Here is a 16,899-nt window from a genome sequence, read left to right on the forward strand (position 1 = left end):
TTCCCTTTATTCTTCTCTTGGCCTATGTAATTCATAGCTATCTCTCCTATGTGAAGCCATTATAGAATTTGCGCTCAATACAAAATACAAAAATATCCCTCTTTCAATGCATAGTTTATTATAGTTCGTACGAGCCAATTCAGATTTAATTATGTACTACCATATTCTACTCATCTGTGAAACCATTTGCATTGCTTTTGGTTTCACTGATTTTCTCTGTTGTTTTTCTGTTCTCTATTTTATTTATCTACACTCTAATCTTTATTATTTCTTTCCTTCTGCTAGTTTTTGGTTTTAGTTTGCTCTTCTTTTTCTAGTTCCTTAAGATGTAAGATAGATTATTAATTTGAGATCTTTCTTCTTTCTTAATATAAGAATTTACAGCTGTTAATTTCCCTCTAACCAATTGTTTTACTTCACCTCATAAATTTTGGAATGTTGTGTATGTGTTTTTTCTTTAATTCATATCAAAGTATTTTCTAATTTCTCTTGTTATTTCTTTTTCGACCCCTTGGTTGTTTAAGAGTATGTTGTGTAATTTCTACATATTTGTGATTTTCCAGTTTTCCTTTTATTAATTTCTAGTTTCATTCCATTGTAGGTGGTGAAGATATGTTGGGTGATTTCATTCTTCTAAAATTTATTGAGACTTGTTGCGTCGTCTAAGATATGGTATATCCTGGAGAATGCTCCATGTGCACTTAAGAAAAAAATATGTGTTCTGCATTTTGGGGGTGTAATGCTCTGTATATATCTATTAGGTCTATAGTGGTTTATAGTGTTGTTCAAATCTTCCGTTTTCTTTTTGTTCCTATGTCTAGCTGTTCTCTCCATTATTGAAAGTCAGATACTGACGTCTCCAACTATTATTGTAAAACTGTCCATTTCTGCCTTCAATTCTGTCAATTTTTTGCTTCATATATTTTGGAATTCTGTTGTTAGGTGTGTATATGTTTATAATTGTTACACCTTCTTTATAGATTGACCCTTTTATCGATATACGATGTCATTCTTTGTCTTTTGTAACAGCATATTGCTTAAAATCTATTTTGTCTGATATTAGTACCGCTACGTTTTATTAGTATAGTATATAATAATATATAATACTATACTTTACTATAGTAAAGCTCAATTTGCTTATCTTTTGGATGAAATATCTATTTTTCCATCCTTTCTTTTTCAACCTATTTGTGGATTTGGATCTAAAGTGAGTCTCTTGTAGACAGCATGTAGTTGGATCATGCTATTTTGTCCATTCCGCCAATCTCTGTCTTTTAATCGGAGAGTTTAATCTATTTACATTTAAAGAAATTACTGATGAAGGAGGACTTCTGCTATTTTTGCATTTGTTTTCTGTATGTCTTTTATCTTTTTGGTTCCTCAGTTCCTCTATTACTGTCTTATTTTGTATTTAACTGATTTTTTTGTATACATTTCACATTGAAATATTTTTTGATTCCTTTCTCATTTCATTTTCTGTATATGTTTTGATATTTTCTTAGTGGTTAACCTGGGGATTTTATCTCTTATTTTTCTCTGTGTGCAAAAGTTGTTTCAAAATGTGGAACTGAGTAAACTATTAAGGATGAAAGGAATAAATAGTGGGATGATAGAGAGACATAAATTTCTTATTTACTTACTACCTAAAAAGTCATCAACAATCATTTATGGAAGTCAAAGATTTCATTTTCTTTTACTGATTTAAAACTATATATGTTTTGATATAGGAAAATTCATCCAAAGAATGTTTGTTTAAGTAAATAATCAAAATTTCAACCCTAATTACAAATTACTTCACTATAACTGAGTTGGATAAATCTGGCACTAATAGTGTATAAATAGATGATTATTGTATAAATATAGACTTTGCATAAAAAAGCTTGTTGAATTTCTGTCTCTTCAAGCTTGGTTTCTGGCTTTTCTATCCTGTAAGTCTAAAATAATACCCTATAGTAATGGCAAATTTTCTTGTAATAAGAAAATATTTCTGAGGAGAATGGTTTAATACTATCACTTCTCTAAAATAAGGCATTTCCTCTGCTCAATCATTTTACTCATACATTACTAGAGAATTTTTTCCTACTTCTGTTTTAAAAACTCTGCTTTAACATATTGGGAAGCTGACCACAGGATCCTAGTCCTCTGGTGAGAGGTGAATACACAAGATTGGTAGACAGTTAAATCAATATAGGCCAATAAAATATTTTATTTGGGGAATAGGAATTAAAAATGATATATTCTGTCATTGTCTCGTAGGCCTCTGAACTGTGAACTCTCTGAAGCCAGAGTCAAGGAAGCAACAGATGGACCAAGGGCAAACTTATATGGAACTAGGAACATTTTGGATTTCTGATATTTAATTTTGATTACAATTTTGATAACATCTAACTGTACTTTCTGTCTTTGATTCCATGTGATGCCTCTCTATCATAACAATAAATTTTGCTTTTTTCCTTAAACTCAGTGAGTAAACATATAAACTGACAATTTATGCAAAGTAATAGGCTAGCATGATCAGAAATGAAATGCTATACATTTGTTAAAACAAAAGCTCTTTAGTGAAAAAAATCATTCTATCTGGAAGTTGAACAGAGAAATTATACAACGGAAACAAACTACGTAGTTAGAGAGAGATCTATTATAACATTGTACACAATAAAGAGTAAAGTTATACATAATCACATCGTCTCTCTCTCTCTATCTATATTATTTTTAAAAAATCACTTTAAATGTATTGAGCTCTTACTATGACTTAGAGACAATGCTAAGTGCTTTAAATTTATTTAATTTTCACATGCATCAATTTTAATTATGTATACATAATAATATGGATAATTCAGTGTAAAAATATTTGATATGTACTTGTGCTTCTTCTAAAGTCCATGAAGATTCTTACAATCCTGCTAATGTCTAGTTTTCAACAGTTGCTTTTCTCCAGGGTTATCCAAGACAGTAATATTCTTTTCATTTTATTTTTTTTACCTTTTGACGAGACTGCTGCTGCTTCTACCGTGATGATGTTGACACCCTACGTCAAAGTCCTAGTTGTTTCATATATCAGAATAGGATATTCTCTCTAAATAGGTGCCTGTTGGTAACAAAGGAATACCAAAATTAAAATAAACTTCTGGGTAGACACTAAATTTTCCAATTATTTTTTGTGATTATTTTTTAATGTGACTTTAAAATTGATATTAATCAATTCATACCACTCTCTCACACTCCTCCTTTCTCCCTGTTTCTCCTCCTTCTCTTTTTCTCCTCCCTCTTGCCTGTCCATTGGACATTAGAATATTTGAATTCTAGTCTCTAAATTGATTTAGAGAAGTATAACCTTGGGCAAATCACCAGATGTGCTTGGGATTCTAAATTTCTGTCCTTGAGAATGATAACATAAAAATAGATGATACCTGGTGTTAATTTTAGACTTAAATTCTGTAATTCAAAGACCTAATGAAATACCACCTGCGGTTATATAAAACATGGGCAATGATAAGTTTCAAATGAAGACTTTTGAAAGTCCTACATTTACTTGAAAAGATGCATTTTACTTTGGGCTGAAATGTCACATTAACCATGTGTCTTCCCTTGATATTTTTTGTTCCAGGGAAGAAAGGACTAATGAATCTGAATTTAGCCAATCATTATTTATTGTGAGGATATAAATGGAACAAAATAGAAATGTACAAAGAAGAGACTCTATGAGGCCAACTCTCATGAAGCTTAGCCTAGAAATTAATATTGGACTCTGAGTTATGCTAAGGACTCAACCCTAGCCACCTCAACTTGGGTACCCTACCATAGACATGGTATACCATGAACTCTTTTTCCTGATTTATTTTCTTCCTCTGCTTACTTATAATTTCTGTTCTCTCATGCCTTCAATGTACACATGGCTTTGGCTTACCATGACTCTCAATCTACTTTCAAGTCACTCTTTCATCTCTGACATCCATTGCTAATCAGCTAATTTGTTTTCTTTTAGTTTGGATTAATGAGAGAAAATCTCATACATGTAGCTCATTTTTTTTTAAACCAAGATTTTTGGAAGGGACCAAACGTTGGCCCAATTAGCTGTGGCAGGGGTAGTAGGTAGTCCATGCAATAAAAAATATGACCATCAAGGCTACACCCTTCAGCAAGGCATGTGGGTGTCACACTTCCCCTCGAAGTAGGTATAGCCATGCAGGTAACATGAAACATGTTTAGCACATATGGTCTGAGCATAAGAGTATGAACAGGGACAACAGCTACTGTTGGCCATAGGTGTTACTGTATGAAGCATTTGCATTCCTGCTTTCAAGGGAAATCATCTTAAAGGAAGTCTAGAAGTTATATTAAGTAAGGAATGTTTGAGGAGATTTAATATGTCTCCAAGCCAAAAAAAGGTGGACATGACTTTCCTTAATTAAAGCAGCTACTATACAGGAAATGAAAGTAAGAAATTGAAATTCCTACATCTTTCTGCCAAATGTAATAGCATAAAACCTCAAAGGCTTATGTGAATGTGAAAACAAAGGCTAATTGTAACATTTAAGTCAAGAAGTTTCTCAAAGCTGTGTTTTAAAGAATTATGTATCCACTTACTGGCAACCTCCTTTCCTCATTTTTCTTTCCATAGAAAAAGTGCAAGTTCAAAAATTGAAAATGAGCTATGAATTTGGCAGAGGAGAAAAGACATACTTGAAGAGAAATGGGAGTTTAGTGTACCTGGGTTTATACACTTAGTAGCGATGATTATGTCAGAATTCTCTTATGTGACTAATACAATGGATATGTAAGGCCTTCTGAAATAGCTACTAACAATAATTATTTTATGTTACTATTTTGTTTGTAAATGGGGCCTTTTAACTGGTATGAAACAATAACCAATTTTTCTATTCCATACAGTGTATATTATACCACCAAATGCTGAAATTGAGCTGAAATTTATAACTCATTTATCTGAGGGATTTTTTTAGTACATACAGTGTATAAAGACATGTATTATTCATCTAAACTCTTAGCTCATTTGCATTTTCATTAAACTGTAAAGCCTATATCACTGCAATGTGAGTAGAATTTTAACTTTATTCTGCTTTGTACATGCAAACCCAAATTTCTTGTGGTTAAAACTCAAAGTGTTTACTAATAGACATCTATACATATATACATGTATACATGCATATGCATTTAACATGCACATTTGTCTGTAATTGAGGACAAAAAGCAAGCAAATAGGACACCTAATACCCAATTTATTTGTTCTTAGTGAAATAAGATATTTTCCCATATAAGTGAATCTTCCAAATAAATGAAACGTTCTCTTAAGCACTGAAACTTTTGAAAAAGCATTGTTTAACATGTATTACAACTTTTCTTCTTTTAAAACCAAGTATACTGAATATATTATTCTATTATTGATGATCCAAAGACATAATTTCCCTAAGCTATTAAAGCTTTAAGGTTTTTTTCCTAAAAATAAATGGTCACTAAGGTATGCTTTTTAAGTTTCATATATATATTCATATATATTTAATATATAAATATTTTTATAAATATATATAAAATATTTTTTAAAATCTATGGGCTTTTACATACTAACAGGCTATGAAAATGAAAGAGGAAATGGCTCCTTTTTAATAGTGTTTGTCATCTTCTAGTTTGTTTCTTCAAATTTACTTAGTCAATCAGTAAATAAATATTTATTGATGTTTATGGGTAGGCACTTGAAATACAGAGAAGGAGAAATAGGCAGAGGTTGGTTGGGGAAGGAGACATATAATAAACCAGTGAACATTAAAATGCATAAAGATGATTTCTGGTATTACTAGGGGTTATATTATGCTGTTAGAACAATAACAATACTTAATAATTATTGAACACTTTCATTGTATCACATACTCGTCTTTATACAGTTTAATTCATTTGTCTCGTTAAGAAAACATATGAGGTTTTGTCACTCCTGGTTGTTCATATGAGGAAAACGAGGCAGAAATATTAAGTAAGTAACTTGCTAGTTCACGGTTAGTAAGTGTTGAGAAAATAATTAAAATAAAAATCTCCTGCTTACTCAGAAAATCTCTCCACAAAAGTAGAATAGAAAGAAAACAGTTTTATTATTGAATAAACATTAAACCAGAATGTGATACACATCACAGGCAATGTGCTAAGCGATTGCAGAGACAAAAAGAAATCTTACCTTATATAGAGCCAAGCAGATATAACCCATTGCATACATGTTTTCAAGATAAACAATAACTAGTCCTAGAGTAAAAGGACTTAAGGGCACCATTTGTCACACATACTTCACCCTAGATTCACCTGGTAACTGGGGTGACCGTCTGTGTTAGCTCATTGGCTTCATCCAAAGGAAAAATAAACTTCTCATATCCCTATGTCAGGCAGTAGTTTTGCAACTTGGAGTGTGGCACATACCAAAGTTAGGCTCTTAACCTTCCAAGGACAGTGGGAGGTAGGGGCACTATCTTCCTTGATGGTTACATATCAAAGAGATGGTTCCCAGGTCCTTGAGAAAGACATACCTAAGTTGTAAAGCTGGCACAGGGCTTATTTAGCTTTTAAAAAAATTTACATACATTCTAAAGAGTCAGAGAAAGATTGTTTCCCTTATATTGAACAGGAAGAATTAAGCCTCTTATTTTTAATTTGTATCCCTTTATGTAAGTTAATAATAGAATTAAGATTTGACTCCAGGTGGCAGAGCCCAAGCCCTCAAAAACTTTCTTACAGAACATCTTGCTCAGTGCATGCTTGGCATGGAGATGACTGTCTTCATTTAATTTGATACTTATATGAGGAGAAGGATGCAGCCATGTAAGTTCCAGGGAAAGAACATTCCAACTAGATGAAATAATAAGTCAAAAGACCTTAGGATCAAAAGTAGTTTGATCTGTTCAAGTAACACAATAAAAATCAATGTGGCTGGGTGCAGTGGATGGGAGGATCATAAGCTTGGACATTTAGGTAAGGGTTAAACCATATAGTCATTGTAGGCCATAGTAAAAGTTTGATTTTTATTCTAGTGGCAATGGAGAGCCATTTGAAGGCTCTTTAAAGCAGAGAAGTATAATGATATCATTTCTGATTTAGAGAAATTATTTTTTTTCTTGTCTGAAGAAGTTGTGTTGAGAAGTTGACGATGGAGGCAAAGTAGCCATTAAGAGGCTGTTGCAGTAGTTCAGGTCTTTGATTATAGCAATAGAGATTTGAGTTAAATTTTGCCCATTTTTGGAGATAAAGCTTAGGAGCTCTGCTGATGTTTTGGATACAAGGTGTGAGGAAAGAGAAGACTCAAGGGTGATTCCAAGAATTTTGTCCTAAGTAAAAATGGTGGTATTATCTACTGGTATAAGAAAGGCTTCAAGAACAGAGCAGACTTAAGGAAGGAGTTGGGAATCAGTAATAGTTTTAGCCATATTAAGGTAGTGGGGTAATTGTTTTAGCCATATTAAGGTTGTAATGTCTCTTAGATGTAGGTCCAAATGGTGATGTCAAGTTAACAGTTGGATTTAGGAGTCTGTGGCTCAGTAGTCTGAAATATAGATGCAAATTTGAGTGTCATCAGTATATGAAAAATATGCATATATCTATGTAATTAGGACTGAATAAAATTACCTATCCTGTGAGGGCAGATAGAGGAGTGCTGAGGACATGAAGCTTCTTGGATATACATGTAAACTAAAACAATAACCTCTGAAAGCATGTTTGACCTAGGGATTATTTGTTGGCAAATTGAAGGAAAAAAATCTTCATAGTAACATAAAAAGAGACAAGAAGAAAGCCAAGAAACAGTGTTATTAGAGAAGGGAATGAAGGAAATAAATCCAATAGAAAAGTCAAATTTGATAAGGATGAATGCTCTCCAGTGGGATTAAGAACTAAAATATATTGAGTACCTACGATGATTCAGGGACCTGTCTGAGTGCTTTACATATATTAATTATTTTAATCATCACAATTACTATCCTCCTCCAGAGGTAGAGATGAATACTACGGAAATTTTACAGATAAAAGTAGAAGTTAATTAACTTGTTCAAGGGCACACAGCTTGTGAGTGATGCAATTGGATTCAAACTCAGGTAGTGGGACTCAAGAGCCTCTGCTCCTAACAATTATGCTCACTGGTGACTTTTTGAAAGCAATTACACAGGTGTGGAAGAGGAATTTACTGTTTCCTCTTCTGGGAAAGTTCCCTAATGTCTACATATGCCTCTCTCTTAAGATGCCACTTCTTAAGATCTCTGTGCAATGTCACCTTATCAGAGATCCTTTCCCCATTATTCAACCCACGCTATCTCCTTGCCCCACTTAGTTTTTCTGCTTGGAACTTGCCAATTACTTAAATTGTTATATATTTGTCTGATATCTCTATCTCTATCTATCTATTTATCTAGGAGCGGGGACTTAAATTTGTTTACTGTAATATAAGCAATGCCTACTTCATGGTTGTGGCTCAGTAAAGATTTATTGACCAAAAGACTCAATGACAAGTTAACGAATGAATGAATGTAGCTTTGGTTGCATTTTTTTTTTGCTGAGGAAGATTTGCCCTGAGCTAACGTCTGTTGCAAATCTCCCTTTATTTTGTATGTGGGCCGCCACCACAGCATGGCCACCAACTAGCAATGTAGGTCCCTGCCCAGGAACCAAAGCTGGGCCACTGAAGCAGAGCACACCAAACTTAACCACTAGGCCACCTGGGCTGGCCCTCATTTGGTTGCAATTTTGAGCGTCTTGCTGGTGTGGGAAACTATGGATCCTTAATTTCACTAATCCTGAGGGTCATGTCCTTTTCTCCAATAGGGCTCGGTCACAAAGAGGGAAGATGATTGTGGGAGTGAGCCAGGGTTGGAGTAGCTGGAAAAGAAAAAGGATCAGGGAATCTTAAGTAGAGGGAAAAGAACAGGTGAAATAAAGGGAAGAGAGCAGTTTTGGTATAGAGGGTGTTAAAGGATGAGTAAATCATGGAAAGAACTGTTGGAATGAGAGGGAAAAGTCAGAAACCAAAGCATGGGAAGAACTGAAGAATTCAAGAAACAATTTGAGTAGAGTAAGAGATGTCAGGATTTGGAACTACGGAAAGTTGTAGTCAGATTGTGGATTGCTACTAGAATTTTAGATATTTGTAAATTGTTAACTATGATTGTGCAAAGGAGAAAAGGTGTAAAAATAAATGTCTAAGACTCATAAAAATGTCTCCTTAGAATTTCCCACCAATGTGGACATCAATTAAGTTATAATTTTATTAAAACATTATCTCCTTAGGGACACAATAATAGCTATATTTTTAAAATAACAGCTTCTCAATATAATGAAAACATGCATGTGCATATGCAATCTTAGACATTTCACAACTTAAGCATTTATATTGTAAAATCTCACTAATTATTTAAAAATTTTAATTAGAGCTATCTCTATGCAGTTGCAGGCCACTAGATATAGAAATATTAGTTGTGAATCATTTTTTCCATAACTGATTCTTTGAAAAACCTCTATTCAGTATATCTCCTTCTAATCAACAGAGATATTCTATTAGATAGCTGGCTGGCTCCATGGCTAAAATCTCTGCTATTGATTCCTGCTGTTCTCTGCGTGAGCCTAAAGAGGCCTGCATGAAAAGCAGCAACTAACAAAAAACAGAAGAAAATAAACAAATGTCTTGAGCTTCAGTATCAGTGCAAATGAATGACTGTCCAATATATCCCTACCAACTAGCTCTGAGGTGTACATATATATAATTTCAAAATAATTAATGTAATTGCATTTGATGAAGGATTTAGGGACAATATGTTTTATAAAAAGCCCATTTAGTTACCCTGGAAATGTTCAATTTTTATATTTGAAAAAAATATATTTTTTCAATTACATTTTTCTGTGATGGAAAAAGGGAGCAAACGTTATCTTCAATTCCTCAAATTGAGAGGACCATTTAAGGCAATTTTACAATGTTAATAAATAGGAAAACCCATTAACATCTGATTTAGTAGGGTGGCCAGGATTTGGAGCATGGTTTATTGCAGTTCACTTAGCACATAAGGCATGCATATTGTTTTCAATTTCCTTATACTCCCAGCTGAGTAGTAAAACTCTTCTAAGTAGTATATTAGTAACAATAATAGAGTAAAAGCTGGAGGGGTTCTGGCATATCTTAAGAAATTTATTTCTACTTCTGCTGTAACAACCACTCAAGGCATAAAGTTCTTAATTTGGCATTTATAGACTTCAAGGATCATTTAAAATAAAATCTAAAACAATAAAACATTAGCATTGTTGTAAAGCAGAAAATCACATTAAAAATCTACATTCCTGTATATTTAGACATTGGTATGTATCACTCTCCTTTGCCATGACCACCCTCCTTTCGTCTCAAATGGGGATATTTTTATTGAAATTAGAGGGAATTCACAGTTAGAATAGGAACTGTGGTTTTATATTTCAATTATATTTTAGAAGTTCAGTAATGTTCAACTTCAAATTTGGTCCTTCCAAGAGCTATGATCTGAGAGCTTTATTCCCCATTGGAAGAGGCTTCACTCTAGTTTTCCCATCAGCCAGGACTGGGCTCTCCACAGCTTCACACAGATTTAGGGGAGCAGCCTAACTTAACAGAAAGGGCAGTAGGTCATGAGAAGAAAGATTCTGTATTCCTTTACTGTTGTAGAATAACACAGACTATAGATAATTTACTCAGGTCATCCCTGATATAGATTCTTAAATCATTAATTCAGGGCAACAGAAAAACGTCCATACATAATATGGTTAAAGCACTCTGAGAGACAAAATGGATAAAGGATTGCAAATTTCATTTATCCATTTAACTAATTTTCATTGGTCTCTCTCTGAGCCAAGAATTGTGCTGGGCTCAGAGTGCTCCCTGCTGTACCAGACAGACCTGGTTACTGCTTTCCCGATACTTCTATTCTAGAATGGAGAACGGACAAACACAGGAGTGGAAATAAATACAAACCCACTATGCTGACTAATGGAAGGGAAGCAGATAGGAACTGAGGTAACAATTTCCGCGCATGCTACATTAGTTACTGTGGAGGTCAGCAGAGGCCTCTTTGAAGAGGAGACGCCGCACTTGAAAATATGAGAACGATTTAGCCATGACAATAACAAGGAAAAGAGTAATGAGAAAAAAAAAAATAGGAACAACAAAAACAGAAAAAGTTCTGAGGCAAGAAATGTTTAAGTTATGGAGTTATGGAAAGGAAGGCAGTTTGACTGTAATATAATCTCTTTGTTTTTATTTATAATTATTTTATTAATATATGAAGTATTATATATTTATAATATACAAGTGAAATAATATATTATTATATATGTGTTAAATTCATTATTTATTATTACTGTAAAATATCACATCACACACACAGACATTCACATAATATGTATATGTGTTTATATGTATATGCAAAGTTTTCTGTTTGAATATTGGTTAATATATTTTGTACTAGAGACTATAGTTACCAGCTTGAAGCCCACCACCTTAAAGGATATAACAATGATACTTAACCCTGGTTGTACCTTAAAATCATCTAAGGAATTAAATATTAATTCCCACTTAATTGGTCTGAGGTTGGGCCTGGGACTTGTATCATTTAAAAGTTCCTCACTAAAATCATTTAAAAGATTCTAAGGTGCAACCAAGGCTGCGAATCTCTGGTCAATCAGGTGGGTAGAGAATGCCTGGTCTGGATAATAGAAACAAGGTTAGATTTGATAGTGGTGAATCAAGGATAAGTAAGAAGGGCTCCAAAATATACCTAGGTCATTCTGACTCTGTTTCTAATTCGATTTAGTACACTATTCTTTTTCATTACTCTGATTAGAGATTTTATTTTCAAATAATACATATTGAATAAAAAATTGTATTTATGATCTGGCTCTCACATAAAGTATACACCTTTGTTTCGTATACTGAATTATACAACCGTCTGAAAATTCGTTACATAGAGCTAAATTTTAAACATTAAGGTACTAAAACAATTTCACAGCATAAGTGACATTTTTGGAAACTACAGGACAATTTATTTGTGATTGTCCATCATATCTATATTGCTGATGCTAAGAAATAGAATCTACTGATTATGATATTGTGTCTAAATAACTAGTCATGCTGAATGAGACAATTTTTCAAACATTGCTAATGTAGTATGATAGATATTGGGACTATATTTCTGATATGATTGAAAAGAAATTGATGGTGAAACATGTTTTCCTTGACTTTAAAATGAAAAAGATATGTTCAACAGTGATTGCAAAGTAAGAAAAGCAATAATCAGAGGTAAATTTTAGCAAAAAATACGTTCATTATTTAAAAAGACACCAGGAAAATAAATGGACAAATCATATAACTTTAAACATTAGGGAATAATAAAACAAATTCATGCATTAGTAAAAATTAAAACAGTAATTAATATATTATGAAACATCTAAGTAGTCAAATAGAAATGATTAAAAATACCATCTGCCGTTCTTCAAACACAAGGGAATAAAATAGAGACTTCTAGCTATTCCAATATAGCAAAAACATAAATAACCAAACACAAAGTTAGTTATGAGAAAAGGAATATAACCACAGATTCAGAGGAAATATTAAGAAAATCATATGTGAACACTTGGTACAACTCTCTGTTGCCGGAGATAGAATAAGAAGGGAAAACAGATGACTATGTTTGAATTCTTGAATCTAGTCTTTGGCCTTCTTATAACCATTTTTTAAGAATTTCGGAGAGAATCACATGCCTAGAAGATAAAAACTAATCAAAGGAACAATCTATGAGATTTTTACTATGAGATATTTCCACAAATATAGTCCCTTAATAAACTAAGTAAAGTAAACATTCTTATTTGGATTTTTGTTTTGTTTTGTTTTGCCTAGGCACGAAGCAGGACAATGTTGCAGAGACAAAGCAAATCAAGAAGCCACTTTCTTACCTTAACTCCTAAACCTACATTCAGACACTGCACGTAAGGCGCTTATGTTGCCATTACCACAGTGAGAAAAGGCCAGTGCCGGGAGAACACATCAGGCGACAAGAGAAAACAAGTACAGGAAAGTGGATTGTGAAGCAAAAACAATTATTTCAACTTGCGAACACAAGAGAAGGAAGTCCAAAGCAAAAACAATTATTTCAAGTTTTAGTTTTCCTAGACTTTTCTAGGGTCACACACCCTAGAAAGTTTCACAATTCTTAAGCCTCTAAGCCTTTCTGGGCTTTTCTGCAATTCTGGCTTGCAACTCCCTTTCTGCTTCCTTCCCCACCACACACACACACACACACACACACACACACACACACACACACACACCTCTCACACCTGACTGCCACCTACCACAGTTACTTAGATTTCTACCCCTTCTGGTTTGTTTAATCAGTTACTAATTTTCCATTTCAGCTTCCAAAACTATGTTGACATCCCCCATGCAGAGACAGTATAGGTACACACATATATTCTTTCTGCTGAGTTTAACCAAAATCTGTTTTTTTCTAACGGTTTTGTTAACAAGAAATAAAAATGAGACAGAGAAAAAAAAGAACAGAGTTACATTGCATTGTACATTGTCGGTTACATTGCATAGTAACCGACAAGGCCAGAGTCGGTGGAGGTCACCTGGGTGATACCTTCTTGGAGATACAGCTATAACTGGGAAGCATTTTGCAAAAAGACTTAGACTTGGCCGTTCCAAGAGTGGTGGCTTAGCTTACTGCTACTTGGGCAATAAAAGTTAAGTAGAATGAAGTATTAAAGAACTCAGGTTCTAGAATCATGTGATTAGCTCAGAAATTCCATCTGTGCTATTTGCCAGGTGAGTGAAGTTGAGTAAGATTCTTAGCCACTTGAGCTTTGGTTTACTCAGCTGTAAAATAGGAATTATAATAGTTCCAGATTCATAGGAATGTTGTAAAAATTAAACAAAATAAGTATGAAAATACTTGGAAGAATGCTTGGGCTATGGAAAGATTTTAATATTTACTAGTGATTATCATTATTAATATTAACATGTGTTTTGTGTGTTTGCTGGATGGTGATGTCAATACAAACAGCATGTAAGGATGATTCAATAAGATAAAATTGAAAAACTATATTCAATTTGTATAAGTCAAACCCATGTGATTACCTTAATGCTCAAAATATGTAGGAAATAAGGTAAATTTCAATCCCCCTTTTGATGGGAGTGAAAAAAGTTAAACATACATTTTACAAACAAGGCATAAAGATGTGATTAAAATATCTATTTCAAAATAAGAATGAGCATCATACTCAACAGTGAAAAATTAGTCATCTTAATTAAAATCAGGAGCAAAACAAATATGCTGTTATTTATTGCATCTATTAAACAGTGTTCTGAAGTTTTAATTACTTCAATATCTAGGAGAAAAAATAATACATAAGATTTTGGAAAAAAAGATTATTATTGTTTGCATATTATATAATTGCTTGCCCAGGAAACTTAAGGAATTCAATAAGAAAACTATTAGAAATAATAGAATTCAGGAAGGTTGCTAATTGTAACATACGTACGTTTTCTATGTATCAGAAATTACCAGTTTGAAAATGGAATTTTTAAAAGTCAGATACTTTTCACAAAGCCAGCAAAAATTAAAACTATCCAAGATGTGTATAAAAGACAAAATGTAAAGGTAAGTGGTTAAGTCTAAGAATTTGGCATCATGCAGACCTGGATATGAATCTCAAATATACCACGCTAATGCTTATTGATACTTTCTTGAGACAGATGCTATTATAGGCATTTATCATGTAAATGATTTTTTCTTCTCAACAACTCTATGAGTTGGGTAATATAATGTCTGTTTTACAAAATCTGTAAAATGGGAATAATTGAAGAATTGTTACTTGGATTACATATACGTATTGCCTTCAGCATACTGCCTCATGTATATCAAGCACATTAAATGGTAACACCAACTTTTATTAAAATATAGATAAAAGTATAATATTTTCTTGCATAGGGAGATTTATTGTATGATAACTCTTAAATAGCTCTTAAATTGAGATACGATATTTAGTAAAATTTAAATTAAGTAATAGATTTAATGTTCATTTAGGAGTATAAAAGCCTTTGCTTCTGACAAATAATGTGACAGAATAATTGGTACTAGAGTAGCCATTTCAATGTAAAGAACTATAAAACTGGATAAAGTATATGAGGCCCCAATTTTCATGTTTTGAACAACAGGCTCATCAGTGAAGTCCCTTTTCCTGTGTAAGGTAACATATTCACAGGTTCTGGAAATTAGGGCATAGTCATCTTTGAGGGATATTATCAGCCTTACACAAATGGTTTCTGGTATATTATTTCTAGAATATAATTTCTCTGAATGTGAATTCATCTCAATCAAAAGACACACCCCAGTATACAATGGCGATACAGATATAGTAGAAGTGCAGTAGTCATCTTTATCCAAGACTGGTAGGAATGAGAGCACACAGCAATAACCTTTTCGTAGCAATTCTCAGATCCAGCCAGACGCATGTCACCATTTCCTTGATCAGATCTCAGTACTGTTCCCTGGAATTTATTCTCCATGGCTCTTTGCTGGTTGTTATATATTTAGGCTCTTAATCCTACCATCTGGACTCTTGACTCTACTTCCTCAATCAACCTTCCTTTTTTACAAGAAATTTGCAGCTTTGAGGCTTCCTCAGCCTGAGTCCTATCTACAAGTGGGTCAGGGCCCAAAGGATTTGTTTCGTTTTGAACTGTCTCTGCCCTTTTCGGTGCAAACTAACAGTGTTTCGTCAAATACCGTATTCTTAAAACCCTTGTGGTTTTCCTGTGAATATCATAGATTCACTCATTAGACAAAAGCCATGACTAAAAATCTCTTTCAGGCAGGACCTTTCCTTTCCAGGATGTGTTGGAGCAGTGCTTTTAAAATTCTTAAAAGCATGTTTTTTCTTTTTTCCTAAAAATGTTAATTCAATACAAGTTCAGAGATGGCTTTTGCTCACATACCACCAATTAGCAGGCTCAGTTTTGCAAGGAGATTAGGGGAAATGAAGATTATTATGCTATTTAGAGGAAGCACACGCTCCCTTTTTTTAAAAATAGCTTTAATGGGATATTATTAACATACAAAAATAGTATATATTTAAGGTGTATAACTTGATGTTCAGATATATGTATACATTGTGAAATGAGCATTACAATCAAGTTAATTAACATATCTATTATCCCTACAGTTATCAATGTGTGTGTGTTGAGAAGATTTAATTTAAGATCTATCCTCTTAGCAAAATTACAAGTATACAATACAGTATTGTCAACTTTGTCACAGTCTCTAGGAACTATTCATCTTGCCTAACTAAAACTTTGTACCCTTTGACTAACATCACTCCATTCCTCCACTCTCTAGCCATGGCGACCACCATCACATGCTCTGCTTCTACGAATTTGACTATTTTAGATTACACGTATAGGTGAGATCATGCAGTATTTCTCTTTCTGTGTCTTGCTTATTTCACTTAACTTACTATTTCACTTATGTCCTCTAGGTCCATCCATGCTGTTGCAAATGGCAGGATTTCTTTCTTTTTTTAAGGCTGAATAATATTGCTCTGTGTGTGTGTGTGTGTGTGTGTGTATGTGTGTATCTTAGAAACATACTCGAAAGAGTCTATGAGATAGTCCTTAAATCTTTCCGAAGTCTTAATAGTAAGGTTTCTACAGTCACACTGTTGAGGTGGTCTTTATCTCAAGGACATTTCTTACTCTGAGAACTTTTTCCATTTAGAGAGACTGAGAATATGATACCTTCTTTTTTTAAATTTTAACTCAGCATCTTCTGACTTCTTTTTATTTCTTCTAAATTTTGCTAGAAAATGGAACAATTTCTTTTGAGCTTATTTTTCTCTATCCATACC

Source organism: Diceros bicornis, chromosome 3 (genome assembly GCF_020826845.1).
Source record: "Diceros bicornis minor isolate mBicDic1 chromosome 3, mDicBic1.mat.cur, whole genome shotgun sequence".
Taxonomy (NCBI): domain Eukaryota; kingdom Metazoa; phylum Chordata; class Mammalia; order Perissodactyla; family Rhinocerotidae; genus Diceros; species Diceros bicornis.